Here is a 19829-nt window from a genome sequence, read left to right as displayed (position 1 = left end):
TACTCCTCGTACCTCTCGCTGATCGGCGCCCCGTGACGGTCGCCTCGCCCGCTATGCCGTGCGCCGCTCATCATCGGGGCCTTCGCCGCTTCGTCGATGTCGCGCATCGTGCCTCTGGCTGCGTTTCGTGGTCCCGTCCCTGAACTCCCGTGATCGTCTCCCACACCTTTCCTGTCCTCTTTTCTCTTCGTTGGATGGATGGCTCTATCACTTTTCTCTCTATTTTGTCCTACTATTCTTTCATTCCCTCCTTACCCCCACCCCTACAAGGCACTGCGCCATGTCGCCTGAAGGCAGACAGAAATTAGGTGCCTTTTTCCTTTTCTCAATAATCACAGAAGAAGCGAAGCTAGGCCGCGCTCTCCCAAAGGAAGTGCAACACTTCGTTTGGAAAAGGAACTGGCAGGTCCTCCCAACCAAAGAACGCCTACACCGGTTCGGCGTCGTGCCCTCCGCCCACTGCCCCTACTGCCGTGCAGACGAGTCGGCAGACCACGCGCTATTCGAGTGTCCCGCGGCAAAGCCGGTCTGGCGCTTGGTAGCGAAAGACTTCAAAATCCGACCCCCCCCCCCCTCCCTCCCAGCACTTGACAGGAACAGGGGCGCCTTCGCCAAGCTGGTGGTGGCATGCACCCTGTTCATTATTTGGAAGCGACGCTGTTTGGCGGCGGTTAGGAAAAGAACGGTTAGAGCGGCCAACCCCGCTGTTTCACGCGTGAGAATGCTGGTGTGGAAACACCTGATGGAGGAGCTAGAGGCCAGCGGAGAGGAAAGGTTCCTCCGCCGTTGGCACACGAAGTTCTTTTTTATCAGGGAAGGGCAGGTAGCCGACCCCATCACCCCGTATTGATGTAAACCTCCCCCCTTTTTCCTTTGTACACCCCCCTACCCCTCGCACGCCACAATGTCAAGTGCGTAAACATTGTATAACGAACCCCCACCCCCCCCCCCAAACACACGCACGCGATCTGACATCTACTAGTTAAGTTACATTGTACACTGGGCATGACCTCTGTATTCGTGCCTCTTCATTTGAATTTGAACACGCGCATGTGAACGCAGAAACCCGCACCCCTTTTTCTTTTTCTACGTCGCGTTCAGCTCACATGTAACACCGAAGGATTGTGAGTTTGTGCGCAATGGAATATGTACAATGCCCTCACTAGTATTACATAACCTGATACCGTTCATGCGAACGACCATGTAATCCCGTCGACGGGAGTCTCTGTTTGCCGGATACTTTGTGTTTATTGTCACGACTGAACATTTGTAACTCAGTGAATTGATATGAGGCGAATAAACTTCCCCTTGTGACCAAAATTTCTGCGTTTAAGTTCCCCAAGAAGGACTATCGTCTTTAAAAGAGTGTTACACACTCACCGTCATGGCTACTGGCGGCGCTGACTGACGCTGACACGTTTAAAATGTACATATATACCCCATAAAGTGGACGGGGGGATGGCCGCCGCGGTAGCTCAGTTGGTAGAGCATCGGACGCGTTATCCGAAGGTCGCAGGTTCGGTCCCTGCCCGCGGCAAGTTATCTTTTCGTCCACTTTTCTTTCGTCACATTTACGTTACATTTATTACTAATAACATCCCCTATACTTTCCTTGGCATTATTGTCAGAGTGCTCAATAATATTGTGTATAACAAATAAAAACGAGCCCTTAAAATTAACACTTCTTTCCTTCATGCCTTTGTTTAGGCATTCATCTTATTGAGCGACAGAAAATGGCTTTCACTGCGCTAGAAACACAGTAAACAGAAGATGGGAAGACAACACTCGCCGACTCACAACTGAATTTTATTCATTGAAAGATAGCATATGTACAGTGAGCATAAATGACAACATGAGATCATTGTTCACACAAGGTCACGTGACCTCTTCAATCGCAATTCATTGTATATATGCCATCTTTCACCGAAGAAAATTCACTTGTGAGTCTGCACACGTGTTCACTTACATATTCTGTTTTCCGCAGGGTGTCGGAACGAAATGTTTTTCGTTTCGGTTTCAGTTTCGTCCCGTCGCAAAACGTTCCGTTCCGTTTCTGTTGCGGAACCAAAAAAAGTGTTCCGTAACGGTTCGTAACGGTTTCGTTTTGTATGCAAAATTTTGAAGTTAAAGTAATCATAAAAAACATTGGATTTCTGATGCACTTACTTGCCCTCCTCTTAAAGGGGCCCTGCGACACTATTTGAGCATGTCTTTTTCATCGGTTATTCTGGTACTGTGGAATGCACCGATATTGCTGCGCAAGTGGCAACGCCGAAATCAAAGCGGTTATAATTTTAATTCACGAGATAAACTACCTTGATTTCTGACTATGGCGACACACATCGGCTATTTCTGTTACAGGAAGTGACGTGATGTCATGTGGCAGTGACGACAAAGACCGTTCGTTTTTGATTGGCTTGACGCGACACGGGACGTGTAATATTCATATGGTGGTAGCTAGGCCATATTACGGAGGCCTAAGAGGTACAAAACCCCTTTTTATGCTTTCTCAGAAAAAAATGATTCCTGTTTCTAACTGATATATTTTCACAACAACGAACGCGACGCTAGGTGCGCTGTGGAATGGTAATCAAACGATACTTTTCCGCGTTTTGTCTTCTGCGGCATCGAGCGACACCGGCCACACCGGCACCTGCGAAACACGCAACGCTCAGTTCGGCACGGTGCTGTCAACAAAAAAAAATTCTAAATGCTTACCGGCCGACGCCTTCCGCGTCATCGGGCGTTAGCGTTTCGTCTGGGCCCATGGAGCCATCCTCGCTTCGTGTGGGGCTCAGCGACACATTTTCAATTTGCAATGGCGTGCACGACATGCAAGCAATCGCTGCGTCGCAAGAGCTCGCGCTCGAGGTCTGTTAGGTCTTCCAGACTCATTTTGCGCTCTACACGACAAATCATGGGAGCGTCTGCTAGCTGACGCACGTGGTTTGTCGTAAGCATGGTAACAACGCCGTCAAAAAGAGGGGTAGCAATGTACTGTGTGAAGGCCACCGTGAGGTGACATTTCTGGTATGTCTTTATAAGAGGCGCGCGGTGATTGGAACCGGTCTTTGACGTCAGCGGGAGAGTGAAATGCGAAAAAAACGTTTCTCGTCGTCGTCTGCTTGAGTTTTGAAGTTTGAGGACTAATAACTTCGCTTTTAGTGCACCAATTTGCATAATTCTTTTTGCGTTCGTCTCGGCATTCATAACTACACGCAGTTGCGGTACTAAATAAGGCAGTCGCAAAAGTGTCGCAGGGCCCCTTTAAGAAAGTGGGACAGGGGTAAAACACGTTCTTCAGAGGAGCGGAAGTAACTGCACCACGAATTCCTACCAACTAGCACAAATCAGTATACCCTTCAAAGTCATAGTATTTATTTTCCCAAAAGTCAATTACGAATCTTTTGAGCAGGCACAATGCCTTGTGTTAAGAGAGTGAACACGATCTCAGAAGCAGCACGTCATTGAGTGTATTCTCTGATGTGCAACACCGCTGTTCTGATAACAAGATCGCCAGGCATGCGCGGAACACACAGCACAGTCACAGCGAAAGCTGGAAGAGCGGACTTTGTAGAGCCCGTTGTACAGTCTCTTGGATCAACTAATACAAGTACACATGGAAGGTACCCACCACGCCATCAATCATCGTGATTTTTCCGAAGTAGCAAAGTTCGCACTATGCCATTTTTTGTCATTCTTCGGAGAATAGTGGTACCCGCTACACATCTGTAAGGCATTATGTGCACTTTGTGCTGTGGCTGATGGCGATGAAGAATTATGGCTGAGCACTCTGCAGTGGGTGGGAAGCATTAAACCACAGAATCTTTGCGCAATTAGCGTTGTGTGAAGACTGGGTGTTATTTTACTCTTCTGCCATGCTATATTAACACGATTCCTTGCCCGGCATGATACCTGTATAAAGTATTTTTGCGAAGGAGCTACAAGCACCAGCATGGCGCTGTGGTGGAAGACTCGATTGCCACGCAGAGGGCGCGCGTTAAAATCCCATCCGATCCTAGAAACGTATTTCTCATTTCATTTTTTTTTATTTCGATCACGCGATAGCGGTCACGGACACCAGAGGCGGCGGACAACTGTGGTGCTAAAATCAGCTATTGTGATCTCACAACAGTTTTCGCTTTAAGAAACTTCAGCGCCGACAATTCCCTCTCCACTTTGGCCTGCGTGACAGGCGCGCAAAAGTCCACTTGCGTTAATATAAACATCTTTGGCTGCCACTGTTTTCGTTTTTCGCACAATTTCAACATCTCTTTGCTTTGGAATTCCTTCCTGAGGTACGCGCTAATACTGTACCCTGAGATAATATGCTCACATTGCACGAGCTCAGTTGTTCCGGATTGCGAAGTTTTCTCGTGAACCGAAAAACGATTGAAAAAATTTCGTTTTCACTCCGGAATGAAATAGATAAAGTTTCGGTTACGTTTTTGTTACGGTGAAAAATATCGTTTTTTTTCGTTTTTCGTTTTCGGTTTTCGTTCCGTTCCGACACACTGCTTGTCCGTGTCTCTAGCACAATCACAACTATATCATAATTTGCATCTGAAGGGGTTATGACTATTTCAAGATGTACTTACACCAAATATCCCAATTTGGTGCTTTGCCTAGCGACCACCACGTCAACACTACACACTAAAGCTCCACATCATTGCTGATAAACACATCGAACAACACAAGAGAGAACGTTTGTTCTGCCTGATGATCATGTATGGTTCATCCGTGATAATATCGTCCAAAACGCCAACGCCTCATTCAGTGATCCGCGTCGAAAGTTTATTTTCTCCGTCAAGCCTTTATTATTGCTGAAACATTTTACGTGTTATCGAATAAAAGCTTCCCTGTACTGAAAAAGACTCTCTTGTTTGATTAATTCAATCAAATTCGTTTTAAATAAATGGCTTCAGTACATGGCTGCTGCATGAATGTCATTCTGTATATCAAATCAATGTAAATAAGCCACAGAACTGAAACTAAAAAGCACATGCTAATAAACGCGTAAGCGTATTATATTTCCTAAAATCCAAGCTTCGATAAAACATAAAACAAAACTTACGCTATAACATCTAAGTAAAACAACAAAGCGACAGTCTCAAATATGCGAATATTTTCTGAATCTCAGATATCTACAGCACGTCGGAACCATTTTTCCAACTCGTCGGGGTGTGGCGCTCACTCGGTATGGGAGTTTTGCGAAACGATAGCTGTGAAGACCTTACCAATAGGATCTGATGGTGGTGGGACTGCAATCGTAGCTGAAAGCATCAAGACCATAACTATTAAGGACATGTTGGCCATGATCTTCTACAGAACACTGTGGCAGCAGCCGCTCAAGTGCTTTTGCTGGAACGTTCTCAGATGACTAGATGTCAACCAGCTTCCATAGTGACGCCATTTCTAGTGGATCTGCTTGTTTCATTAGTTAAGACCTACTACCTCTCGCTGTTGGTAAGAGTTGATGAAAGAAAAAAAAAATATCAATAAGCGTTGACGATTTTACTACAGTAAAATAAAATTTGCAGCTACGGAATACTAAACTGCAGAACCTGCAAATAGAAACTGTCAAAACGAAAGCAGAAATGTGACCATGCGTACCATAACGATCCAATGAATATTATCTGGGCGGACTTCCCTTGGGCCATTCACGCCGGAAACTCAGAAGTGTGTGTGGTCAATAAATGCAAAACTACTTGTTTTCTTCTCCTGTCTCTGTGATTCTTAGAATGTGAACTGATAGGCCCTAAACGAAAGATGAAAAGATAAACACCTGCTGAGTAACCTTGCAAATATTACTGCTTGCAGAAACGTATTTGACGATGGCGTGAATGTCATTCCTGTGATGAAAATGACGCCGCACGTAATGGCTTTTCCAGAGAAGACATCGCAGTGTATTCAGCACGCACTCGCAATTCCTGCTCGAAAGAGGACGGCACTTACCTCACCACCTAATTATCTCTGTATCCCCCGAATAGATATTGAAGAGCAAGTTCTTTTAACAGCGTCTTGTATATACGTGGAGCTCTCGAGTGCTCGAGACGATGATATTAGGTAATTAGCTAGCAGTTACCCGTTAGAACTGAGCCCTAGCTGGCCCGGCAGGTGTCGTGCTAAACTGCATGAGGTGACACGTAATTAGAGTTGCGCCGTAATTCCGCTGTTTGACAGCTAGCGAGGAAAGTTCAGTCACGCGATGAGCAGCACAAAGGCGGGTGCCAGAACAGCACGATGCAGTGACTTTTGTAAATTAGCATTGATCCGCTCATTTAAACTTTGAAGATGGTTAGGTGCCAGTGTTAGTGTTTTTACATCTATGACAGAGCTTTGTATCCCTTTGCGCGTGTGGCTGCGAGGCACTACGGGCCGTCGCTCTTAAAGGTCAGTTCATACAGGGTGCTTTTTTTTAGAAAATACACATTTTTTATAAAAATAGTATGACAGTAAGTCCCCTGTCGTTTTCCCTCATCATGTCTACGTCGAGGCGGAGATACTTCGCCGCACCTAAAATAAAATCGACGCGACTTATTAACTAAACTAGTTAATAAACTTTTTAATTATTTACTTGATGGGAGGTGTTTTTATTAAAAAGTTGTACTGCATAAAAATTTATAGCATACCCATTTTCCTAAAAATGGCAAAAGTTGAAGGTAATTTGAAATATTCATAATCGAATTTCAACGGTGATATCGAACCTGATCGCTCCGGGCGCGCAGGAAACGCGCCCTCTCTGTTACGTCATACAGCGACTAGCCGCGATAAGGAAGTGGCGACACTTAAATCAATGCTTTCTGAATCAGCATCAGGTCGCGAAAATCGCACCACACATCGCACGCTTACGTGCGATGTGTGGTGCTTATCTGCCTCTTTGTTAAACTGTAAGCAGGCGCGAAAAACTATTTCGTCTGCCTGCAAGAAGAAGCGCCGTAATGGCTGCTCCTGAACTTTATGCTTCGCAGAGAAAGAAACGGTTGCCTACAGCTCGAAAGAAACACACAAGCGCCAAATGCTACACGCAAAGGCAATGAAAGTCATACGCTGGCGCAAGCGAGATGAATTGCCGCTTTTCACGAAAATATACGGCAGCGACGCCCCCACCCCACCCGAGGGGACTGGGAAGCTGTTCTGCTCGGCTGCTCCGACCTCCAAGCCCAGCGGGCATTGGTGGCTAGAGCCCGGGCCACCGCGGCAGCTACAGGGATACCGGACTAGGGATCCCTCCTAGTGTTTGTGAAGGGCGGGCCCATCCGGCTCACCCCGTCCACTCCTCCCGCTGTATATAGCTCAATAAATGTTTTCCACCACCACCACCACCACCTTCATTAAACCTTTGTCACTTTCCACAAAAGTAGTTCCGGTCGGACGTAAGAGAGCAGTCGCGTTTCCTGCGCACGCTGCGCGATGAGTTTCGATATCGCCCTTAAAATTTGGTGATGAATATCACCGAATTACGTGCAACTTTTGCGATTTATAAAAAGTGGGTGTGCCATCAGTTGCCACGCAGTACACCTTTCTAATATCAACCACAGCCCTCAAGTCAATATTTAAAAAGTTCATTAAGGAGTCTTTTGGTATTTAATCGCGTCAATATCGTTTTGGCTGCGACAAAGCGCTTCCGCCACGATGTAAAGTTCTGTGCGAAAACAACAGGAGACTTAGCGTCAGAGAATATTTATCGAAATATTGTATAGTCTAAACAAATGGCGAGGCTTAAGTTGCACTAAGTTCAAAATGGTGGTTAAAGGGACACTAGAGGCAAATAACAATTTATGCCAGAGGGAAAGCTCAATGTATGACAATGTAAAAACGGCAATATTATCAACAGCAGTGCCCTACTTACCGAGAAATTAAGCTAAATGTATCACACGATGAGCGCCACGAGTGGGACATTTTGGAAATAATCCTGATGACGTGAGAGCGTCCGACATCAATTAATCACTAGTAATCAAACTAGCTGCAATAAAAAAAGGGCCTTCCGTGCATCAAGAGAGGTAATAAAATGCTGCTTGTTCCTTTTTGTTTGGTTCATGGAAAAAGAACCTCTTTGGCGTTGCCATGGGGAACGGCGCGCGTGGTTCAAAGGTTCCGTTTTCGCCGAACTGCGCTTCGCCCGCCGCCCGGCTTCGCTCACGCGGTGTCGTCTTAGTAGTAGTTTCAGTATCGCCTACTTCCGCGTGTGTTTTGCATGCTCGTGAAAGTCGCTCTGACTGAAAGTTCGACAAAATGCGGCATGCATGTGATGTTGCTGGATACCCGAATGGTGCACGCCGCCAGTGCACGCCACCGCGCAGTAGAGGCGGGCAACGTTGGACACGGCAACAGTGACGTGTGAAAAACTGCTTTCAGGCGGATGATTTGAAGTGCGCTATCGCGATGCGGACCACTAAAACGTGATTTTATTTGAAGATTAGCACTACGAGGTTTTTTGGAGACGTATTTCAACAATCGACGTCGACCTAATATTTGCCTTTAGTGTCCCTTTAGGGGAGCTTGTTGGTGCGTACACAGAGTTTTTCAAACAGTGCAAAAACAGGACACCGAGAATAGACCACGCTGTGTTTTGTGGTCTATTCTCGATGTCCTGTTTTTGCGCTGTTTGAAAAATCTATTTGAACTAAGTCGCCTAAGGCTTGAAACAGCGATGCTAGGCGATCCGCAAGTCTAATCTGGTTGCTTCTAGGTAGGTTGTTCCTAGGCTTCGGCTAGGTAATGCTAGGTTTTTTATGGGTTGATTATCAGCCCATAGAGGCACGGGATAAGCCAGAGAAAGTCACAGAAACGACGCGGATGCCCAAGCTTCAGGGAAGGAAACTGGCGTTGAAACCCAGCGTACGCACCTGCCAGAGATCTAAGGGCACATCGTCGTTGACGTAGGCCTTCCATCGCTTCGGGGTCTTCTCGCAGCCGCCGTCGCCTTTTCCGTTCCCTAGTAGTCTCTCGTCGTACGTACCACTGAAGCGCTCCGCACAAATGCTTCAGCGAAGCTCAAGCTTGGGGCCATGGTGTCTATCATTGGGTTAATTACGACGGTTTAATAAAGCTTTTCTCAATTACTGGTTATGTCTGTCTGGAAACGTTAATTAGTTGCCGCCCGACTGTTGCCTTTTTAATTTTTAGTAGCCAAGCGATGAGTAGTGGGATTTGCCCAATTTTTCTGGCACATACCCGTTCATGATGATGATGGTTTTTTGTAGACACCGAAGTCTTGACGGGCGACTTACACAGCTTCGCTGCTAGAAAGATACCCGGTATAATATTCTCAGTAACGTGAGCGTTTCTTGAATCCTTTCCCAGCCAGAAATTGTACTATCAAGAGAACTGATTCCTTGTGGAACATTTATTGAGAAAACATTTAAACACCACTGCTCCCTGTTGCGTAGTTGCACTTGCAAGTCATTGTGCCTTTCTAGAACTATAATTGGAATTAATGTTGACGACTTTCGAGTACTGACCCCTGAAATTTTGTTGGAAATTTCATTGGGCTGTTCGAAGTTGAGTGCCTGTTGAGCTGCCATTGAAAACTGCATCGTGCTTTCGCTGCCATACCATTGAAGTAAGCTGTGAAACCGTTTTGAGTATTGGACACTGTAAAATAATTGAAAGCCCATCGGATGAAATATGTGACAGGATCCCGTACACGTCGGTGTTTGTTCTGTTTTCGAACTTTTGGTATTGGCTCACCTATTTGGCCACACGGAAACTTCGAGTAGCTGGCTTGTGGCCAATGACGTGACCTCGCTAGTGATAGGTGATATTGCAAACAAAATTGTAACACGAAACCAAAGTAAAAACGAAACAAGCACCCAATGATCAGGTACTGACAGTCATGTGGATGTTTTACATTGCCAGCAATATTTCAGGCCAATTTGACAAAATTAACTTAGGAGTCAGATTGCTGAGCTTGCGTTTTACAGCGTAAGCTGTTACGAGATCACAACCACAGCCGATTTTGATGGCGTGGGTGTCCGCGTCAGTATCGCCCATAATGTGAAAACAAACAAATAAACTTGGAAGACACTGGAGAATTGCCTTGATCAGTGAAACGCGAATGCGTAATCGGGCCTCGTGCGCAACACCTTCTCAATTGCTCGCCTAGCTTCGGTTCTCGGTAAATGCCTCAACCGTGCCGCAATGAAACGAACAACTGTGCACGTAACATTGTACTTCATTCTATAAAGACAGGGCATGCAAACACGGACACAAGAAAAAAGTCGCGACACTAAACGCCGTGACTTCTTTTTTTGCGTCCGTGTTTGCACGCCCGGTCTTTTTAGAATGAATACTTACCAACTAGCTCAGCTCTCTGTTATTCTAACATCGGCCGTTTCAAACTATCCTAGAATGCCTCCTGCAAGTACAGTCGGTAAGTGCCCACTACACCATAATTATTCCTATTCCGAATGAGGAAAGGGCTCACTACGCGTCCGTAAGGCAATACTGAAAGCTACATAGCTGCTCACGAGTATACGTTGTTGGGCTAGTTGGTTCATAATCTTCAAAATTGGCTAGCGCGAAAATCGACAAGGACTAAGAAGGAACACTGATGTACAGGACAGGCGCTATCGACAAGGACTAAGAAGGAACACTGTACATCAGTGTTCCTTCTTAGTCCTTGTCGATTTTCGCGCTAGCCAATTTTGAAGATAGCTGCTCACTTTGTTGATGGTTTTGCAGCTGATGATGATTAAATATGTCTGAGCGCATTGTATGGGTGGGGCTTAACAACACCTATTCGTTGCACAATTCACATGTCTTGACGCCTGGCGCGATTCTACGCTTCTGCCATGCAATATCACATGCGTAAAGGAGACTTCTTTCACTACATGAAAATCACATAGCGTTTTTTTTTTTCCAAAATCATTACAAGCAACAGGGTAGCTCTGCGTTAGAGCACCTTCCGGCCACGCAGACGGCGTGGTTTTGATTCTCACTGAAACCTAAGATTTTAGGGGCGAAGCTCCTTAGGGTGAGGGTCATTCCTTCCTCTGTAGTAGTAGTAGTAGTAGTAGTAGTAGTATGTAGCCACCTCTAGATTATGAATTGCTCAATAGATGGCGCTGTGAGTATACTATATTTAGAGCAAAAATCCATTGTGCAAAAATTAGTCGAGGCAAAAATTAAAGGTGAAAGTGAACGCTGGATGACAGAGATTCGCGAAAAGAAGAAGGCCGCGCCTAGGATATTTTGGAGCCACCTAAAAGCGCTGGGTAAGAAGTCTGTCACAATGCAACAACATATGGTAGATGAAGGAGGGAATAAATTGGAAGGATATGAAGCGCTAGGTTACATCCGAAAGATAACAGCCGATTCATTTAAAATGGTCCCCCAGGGTATTCCCCCGGTGAGTAAAAGTACGCAAAGGAGTGCAACCGACGAAGATATAGTACTAGAGAATTTCAATTGGAAGAAGGCCGAAGGAAAAATTCCTAAGCGCACTGCTCCGGGCTTAGATGGGGTTCCCGTCAGCCTCATTAACGAACTCGGACATAACACTAAAGAAGCACTGCTGAAAGCCGTAGAAAAGTGCTTACAGGAGAGGGAAATACCAGACAGTTGGCGAAAAAGTAGAATGAACTTAATCTATAAAAGCAAGGGAGAAAAGGATAACATTCGCTCGTATAGACCGCTAACAATTACATCGGTGCTATACAGGTTGTCGATGCAGGCAGTAAAATTAAAAATAGAAGCGTGGGTAGAACAAAATGATATTTTGGGAGAACTTCAGAATGGATTTCGAATCGACAGGCAGTTAGACGGTAATCTGTTTGTTCTTACCCAGTGTATAGAAATATCTAAAATAGAAAACAGGCCCTTATACGTAGCTTATCTAGATATCACCGGGGCGTATGACAACGTTAATCAGGAAACTTTGTGGGATATATTGAAGGAAGTGGGCATAGGTGACGACTGTGTACAGCTTTTGAGGGAAATATACCGAGAAAATACAGTTTGTATAGAATGGGAAGGAATAAGTAGCAAGGACAGCGTTGAAATTAGCAAGGGGCTGAGACAGGGATGCCCTTTGTCCCCGCTGTTATTCATGCTGTACATGGCGAGGATGGAAAAATCGCTAGAAGGTAGCGACATTGGATTTAATTTGTCACACAAACAGGTCGGAGCGATGGTTGAGCAGAAGCTTCCAGGTCTATTTTATGCTGATGATATTGTCTTATTTGCGGACAGTCAAGATGATATACAGCGACTCGCAGATATATGCGGAAGGGAGTGTGAGGCTGTAGGACTAGGATTTAGTGCAACAAAATGTGGATTGATGGTATTCAATGATCACGGAGACCATACGGTCTTAATACAGGGCCAAAAAATACCGAGGGTAAGCGAGTACAAGTACCTCGGAGTATGGGTAAATGAGGGGGATCGATATATGGAGGTACAAGAGAAAGCATCGGTAGCAAAGGGAAAGAGGAATGCTGCAATTACGAAGCACAGAGCTTTATGGGGATACAATAGGTACGAGGTGCTTCGAGGGCTGTGGAAGGGTGTGATGGTTCCGGGGCTTACATTTGGGAACTCAGTGGTGTGCATGAAGTCAGAGGTGCAATCAGGAATGGATGTAAATCAAAGAACGGTGGGCCGCCTCGCGTTGGGCGCTCACGGGAAGACGACAAATGAGGCGATAAAGGGTGATATGGGATGGACAGGCTTTGAAGTGAGGGAAGCGCAGAGAAAAATGAGATTCGAAGAGAGGCTGAGGAAAATGAAGAAGAGTAGATGGGCAGAGAAGGTTTTCAGGTATTTGTATAGAAAAAGCGTTGACACCGCAGTGGAGGAAAAGAACTAGGAGCCTCACCAGTAAATATACGGCTGGCAGTGCGGGCGATATGGCAACAAGGAGCATTAAGCGGAAGGTCAGAGAGGCGGAGAGGACTTATTGGATGACAGCGATGGAAAAGAAGCCGGCTCTGAGTAACTACCGAAAAGGAAAAAACGAAATAAGGAGGGAAAGGTTTTATGATAATTCAAGGGGAAGCGCTTTACTGTTTGAAGCAAGGTCGGGCTGCCTTAGAACGCGTAGTTATAAAGCGAGATTCAGTAACGAAGAAGAACAATGTACATGCTGCGGGGGAACTAAGGAAACGATGGAACATGCACTGATTGAATGTGGTGATATTCACCCAGGTATACGTGTGGGCACGAGTCTACATGAAGCCTTGGGTTTTAAGGACAACAATGGAAAGCTGAACACGCCCGCGATAGAAATAAGTAAGAGACGGTTAGAGTATTGGTGGCAGAAAAGTAGAGATAAAGTACAAAAATAAATAATTGGGGAAAAAAAAGGTCATTCTGCCTTAAGAGGCAGAGAGATGGACCGTGAATTTCTATTTTTTGGCATAATAACATAGATTTAATCAATGTAGATAAGGCATTAGGACAACATGGAACAAGGAAGTTTTTTTTTCTTCTTTTTTTCTCCTTCGAGCATGGTGGCAGACATGTTACCGCCCCGTTATAAAGGGGACGCTCATAGCATCCATCCATCCATTTATGAATGTTACAATAGATGGCGCTGTGAGTATACGAGTAAAATTGCATATAACACTAATGGCGGTATGGTTTTCTTGTAGTCGATGATGAAAGATGCGAGATGGCTCTGTCAGAAGCGCGTCATAAGGCTGCTCGACGCCGCCGCCAAGATCCTTGCTGCAGCAAAACTTCTTTGCAGACTATTTGGTTCATACTTGTAAAATCGACTTGCTGCGCAACCAGCAGGAAAGAAAGAGGGAGACAGGAAAGAGCGCATTGTTCGCGAAGCCGGAGCACTTGCACGATCGCGTTCCGTTGGCTTTCGTTGGTCATGTTACCGACCTCGCGTCGTGGACGCGAAGAGGAACGCTACGCGCGTCGTGTCTTCACTGCGCTCTTTCCTGTCTCCCTCCTTCTTTCCTGCTGGTTGCGCAGCAAGTCGAGTTGCCAAGATCCTGCCGTACGAGAGCGGGAGGCCGAAACGGCACGCCGTACGGCAGCGGCGCGAGGATGCTGCCGTACGAGAGCGGGAGGCCGAAGCGAGTCGTCTGGCTGCGCGACGACGCCGCCAAGATCCCAGCGTTCCTTCAAGGTCCCTTCATTGTCACAAAGCGGTGATAATGAAAGGACCACGCAAACCAACAATACAATAAAAGTTTGATGTTTAATATATACACGGTGTTTCACACTCCTTATATGATGTACTGGGCGAATTTCGCGGAAGAGTTTCACGGTTTACCGATGATTCCCTCTGGAGCTTCGCCCCACTCATCATCATTCACCCCGTGGATATGCTGCGATTTTTTTATTATTTCTTTTATTTGCATCCTTCTCGATTTTTCGGTCACAGACAAGACCATTTTTCGCTGACAATCACCGACGCCGACACCAGAATTTCTGCGAAACGAGCTCTTTAATGCTCTCGCGTCAAAAAAAAAAAAAAAAAACGCGCGAGCAGACAGCGGAAGGGCAAGGTTCTCCCTGCGTAAGAAGCGAGCGAGCTCGCCGACGACTTTTATATGCGCCTGTCGCGCTCCTAACGCCATCTCGCTGGTAATGAAGAAACGCTTATAAGCGCAGCCGTCTCTGAGTCCGCCCAGCGGTAAAGGGTGTGTATATAACGCTCGCCGTTACCTACGTGGAGGATCTGCGTTTCGTGGCGTAGGGGCTAGCGCCACTCGCTGCAGAGGAAGAGGTCCCTGGTTCGATTCCGCGCTTCGGAAGCATTTTTCTGAATTATTTTTCTTTGGGGCTTTTATATATATATATATATATATATATATATATATATATATATACATACTTATACATAGACGGTGCATGACGGCGGCGACGGCGACGGCAAAATCCAGCCGAGACTGTCCATATAATTGCTATCGCAATAAAAAAAAACACAGGGTACAAGCGGGATTTGAATCCAGTCGCTCAGAGTGACAGCCAACTGCTCTACCACAATGCTTTTTTTTTCTTTGTGCCACGCCGGTTTTTGAATCTTCTTCGCAAAAAGAGCCTACCCAAGCGTCATGTCGGGCGAGGAATCGCGTAAACAGATCTAATACTGCGTTCAAGAAGAGTAACATCACAGCGGGTGTCACACTAAGCTAACTGCTTAACCAGTGGGTTCTCGTGTCGTGAGCGAGAGGCGCTCCAAAAGGCCGAAAGGGATTGTGCTGGGATTTCCCCACCAGACGGCGCCGCAGACTTCAGGCGCAGTTATGACCGGGACTGTAGGCGCGTTGGCGAGTTTAGTGGGAGTGCGGTGGAGACACCCGTCAACATATAAATGCTGCCAACTTGTGCTCACAGGGGTCCTGCTCCGCTGTATCGAATTTCCCACTCTCGCAAATCTCCGTTCTCCGTTAACTCGTGCTCACAACGTTCCCACTCATTTCCATCGGTTTTCCTAATATTAAATGATTGTGTTAATTTGTCCTCGCAATGGTACCGCTCATTTGTATCGCTTTTCCGTCTCGCCAGTGAAGTGATTTATTTTGCAACAATTTTGTGTTTGCCCACTTTACGTGCCGCAACGAAAAACGGTGGCTTCAACGCGGCCAGGAGTCGGTGTGCCAACACAAAGTGAAAGTGGTATTTCGTCACCAATGTGTGATCAGACAGTGTCAACAACTGCTGCAATTGCAGATGTACATTTTCTTATGAGCACTAAACTTGCCGTACAAAAATGGCCTTAGACAATCTATAGACAGTCTAAACCCATTTTTTAGGCAGTCTATAGACTGTCAAATCTATTTTTGTAAGAGTGGACTGCAAACTGCGGCGGCAGCAATATGATATGTGGTTATTGTATATACGCATCACTTCTTATAATAACAGGGTGCTGAGCTAGCTGGTAAGTATTTATTCTAAAAAGGCAGCGCGTGCAAACACGGATACGAGAAAGAAGTCACGACACAACAAACGCCGGCGTTTGTTGTGTCGTGACTTCTTTCTCGTGTCCGTGTTTGTATGCCCTTGTGTTTTAAATGCGAATGCATTTCTTAGTCGGAGGTTGTCCTGCGTCCCTGGCCGGCGTGCGCACAGATCTCTCCGCGCGCGCTCCTCCTCGCCCCTAGCAACAGCTGCGCCGCGCCTGGCAACCGGAGCAGGTGGTGAGCGGCGGAGGTTAAGGGAGAGGAGGAGCGTGCGGGCGTGTGATGGCGCTCGCATCGCGAAGCAGCGGAGGGTAAGGGAGAGGAGGAGTGTACCCGGTGAGGGCGCTCGCATCGCGGAGCTCGCTCGGCGGAGAGAGCTCGGGCGCTCCTCCTCTCCGCTCTCGGACCTATATATATCATGCAGGTAGCGCGCGCTTTCGTGTCTTGATAGCGATGGAAGTCGGTGAAGTCGAATCTCTCGCGGCAACGATACCACTAGGACGAAGTGTAACACAAAGCAACTGGAGCATTACGCCTCTACTTGCACACTCTCGTCTCTCTTCATTAATTAATCGCACACTCATCGGGTGCACCCAAATGCATTCGCATTTTCTCACGATCCCCTTCGGGGAGGTGCGGGGGATTTTTTTAGAATGCATCACTTCTTCCTTTCCCCGTCATCACCTTTCATCGCTCCTCCTTCCCCCTTTCCCTCTTCCACTCTGCAGAGTAGCAGCCTAGAGTGCATTAGCTCAGGCCTCTCTGCTTTCTGATAACTTCTCTCCCTTTCTCCCGCTGTTAAAAGATTCTGTCAATTTGTGCCCGTAACGGTCCCACTTATTTGTATCACTTTTCCCATTCTCAAAAGATCCTGAGAATTCGCATACTACGGATTGCTACGTGACTGATACAGGCATTATATGCTGTGCTTGGTCTCTAAATCAGAAAAGTTAATTCTTAATGTAGTAGGGAAAAACAATGCCGATATACTATTACTATTAAGGGCTGCCATTGAGAAGATTTGAAGAGGAGCCAGAACTCAAGCCAAAAGTAGTGAAAATGGGCCATGCCTTTTATTTTATCGCCATGTTTGCAGCCACATAAAAGTGTCATTATGATTGCGTTGTATTATTGAACAATAAATATAATTTTATATATAAAAAAATCACGCCATATACACGAAGTGAATGATGATTGAGGAGTTGGCTTGGAGATAATCGGGTAAACCGTGAATGCTCCATACAATTCCTGTACTGTCATGTAAAGACGTCACACGTTTTTATAGTAGCGATTGTGGTCAGGCTGTTGTCGAACCACAAGCGGTCTCAGACCTTGCAGCTGTGACCGAACGTGTGGTCGAGGAAATCGAGAAAATGTGGTTTTGGCTGCGTTAATGTCATCACCAAGGCGCTCGAAGAGCAAGAGGAAGAAGACTTCTTTTTCGCGCGAGCGTGCGCATGCTACAGTTGGCTATGCTATTTGTGGTTTTGCCTGCATTAATATCATCAACACGCTCGAAGAAGATGAGGAAGAAGACTTCTCTTTCGCGCGAGCTGCGCCTGTAGCGCCCGCCTATGAAACTAAGGTTAGGCTTACGACGCGGGAAATTGCCCCGTCATAAGAACCTGGCGAGCCAGCTCCTAAAACATACAAATAAGTGCACATTTTGTCCCTCTTGCTTGGTGTTCTGCACACAAGTTGCAAGTAAATCATCTATTTATTTGTTCACCCGCATTGCGCAGAGTATTAGAGAGGGAAATGGCTTAAAATACAAACAAAATGACAACAAAATAGCGCGAGTAAAAATAACATCGAACAAATTTCCAAGAGGCTATGCTTATGCAGTAGTTGTTAGGTGGTCGAAATTTCCAGAGCCCTCCAGTACGGCGTCCCTCATGAACATATCGTGGTTTTTGGACATTAAACCCCAACAATTATTGATTTTATTGACCTACCTTATAGGCGCAGTGCACTTCAGCTTTGACTTAGAGTCACTGGAAAATTTCAGAGTACCGCAAAGGTAGGCTGCACGCGGGCAACATTGGGCGGTGGCGGCCATTTCCCTTCCAGACCGTCCTGCGCGATGGTAGCGGGTGTTGAGAAGTGACCGATCTTTTCGCCTCGATGCCGTGTTACGCTTAGCGTAACGGCACTATGTGTGTGTGCTTCTTCAAGAGGATATTAGAAGTGATTTCGAGTCATCGACAGTTAAGAATCGACTGCGTGGTAAGCCGTGTAACTAATGAAGCGTGCAGCAAATGTTGTGATGTGCTCGCGAACTCTCTGCGTGGCTTCATCGGTCTTATTTTGTGTCACGGCCGGGTGTGTTCGCTAGGTCCGGAGCTGTAAACATAGTTGTATTAGCGTAATGACTTGGTGCGAGATGCCATTTACTTCGACACTTGGTGAATCTTGACTGTTTGCGCTAGCTTTACAGTCGGTGTTCAGGTTCAGTTCAAAGCGTACTCCAGAAATTATCGAACAACATAGAGAACATTCAACATTACGTCATTCGACTGATCGCTGACGCATACCTTGCTTGCGCACCACGCTTGCTGTTTAACTGGGCGTTATGTGCAATAGAAGTGGTGTGTGTACGGTAATTGTAAGTTGTGCGTGACGTATCTATTTCTCGGTTCGGAGCACCAGCAGCCGAACTACGGGCGAATCGGTGTGCGGTAGTTAAGGTGCATCTTATTTTGTGAATACCTTGTCTTTTCCTAACAGATACGTAGAAAATAGACCATCAAAAACGACTGACATCACTACTTGTTTCTCTTCCTTTTTTCTGTCTCCTTAATATTTCCAACGTTGCAGTGCATTTGCAACTATTTTAATGTGTTCCGACAAACAGTTTTTTTTTCTTGTTGGCGTTGCCAGCGCGTAAACAGCTGGGGTTCGGTTTCTGCACTGCTTTTAGTTTCAACTTTTTTTTTTTTGTAATGCATTCTGATTGAAACTTCCTCGGCACAGTGCTTTATGTTATTTTGATCAGAAATAGCCCATCCAGAAAATTTTTAACGAGCATGCTACTGCAACACAGTATGTATATAGACCTAGGGCTCGCATGAAATCGATTCCCTGAATGCCTGAGATATGCCGTTTTCTTTCGTTTTTTCATTTTTTTTTTGCTGTGACCCATTCTCACCCACTAAACAGTATTATAAAGGTACGCTCGGCGCAATGCAGTATTAGCAACATTTTTCTGTTTCTGTTTTGCGCAATGGCAAATGATCATGCCACAATTGCCTTCAATGTATACAATAAACAGTTTTTATTTTAATAAATCTTCGATTTCGCTCTCCTGCGTGACACGCTTATAACTCGAGCCGCATGCACGTTATGTTCAACAGATCGAGATATAAACAGCCCAGCAAATAGAAAGGTATGTAGTGTGTAGTTTTCAATATCGCTGAACATAGCGAACCGAAAAGGTGAAGTATGAGAGCTCTTCCAGCGAAGTTTGTGTAGTTCACTGCAGAAAGGACTGTTCTTCGAGGGGGGCGAATTCATTCCGCGGCGAACTATGCAGCCACGTAGAACGACGGTCTTTGACGTTAACGTTTCCCACACGGAATGCAAAAATATACGAAATTCCCAGAGTAGCTCACCGGCAACCGAATGTTGCCGGTGAGCTACTCTCTGGCATCTGCATAACGCGTTTAAAAAGCGACGAAGTACTTTTAGGGACCGTGGTACTGCTAAATGTCCGGCCACGCTCTGCATTCAACGCGCCTGCAACCAAAGCGCTTGGAAGGGATATGGCGGCGAGAGGTCACGTGATGCGAGTAAGCCAATCGCATCGGCGGCAGCGGGCGGAAGACAGATGTGATACTCTCAAATTATTCCAGTGACTCTACTTTGACTGAAGAAGCGACGCCACCCAGGGCGCGGCGCGCTACTAGTCAGTCGTGGCTGAGAGCGGGTGCGTACGCGCACATTTGGAGAGAGTTTCCTCCCTAA

General features: G+C 46.1%; 1 non-coding gene across 1 annotated transcript; it reads left to right on the top strand.

Moving 5' to 3' along the window:
* The first annotated feature begins 1464 nt into the window (after positions 1-1464).
* Trnat-cgu (transfer RNA threonine (anticodon CGU)) lies at positions 1465-1537 on the top strand. The gene has a single exon. It is a non-coding gene; the product is annotated as a tRNA-Thr (tRNA).
* The last annotated feature ends 18292 nt before the right edge of the window (positions 1538-19829 follow it).

The sequence above is a fragment of the Rhipicephalus sanguineus genome, chromosome 8, assembly GCF_013339695.2.
Source record: "Rhipicephalus sanguineus isolate Rsan-2018 chromosome 8, BIME_Rsan_1.4, whole genome shotgun sequence".
Taxonomy (NCBI): domain Eukaryota; kingdom Metazoa; phylum Arthropoda; class Arachnida; order Ixodida; family Ixodidae; genus Rhipicephalus; species Rhipicephalus sanguineus.
Note: the sequence above shows the minus strand (reverse complement) of the source record. Positions and strands in the feature narration are given on the sequence as shown.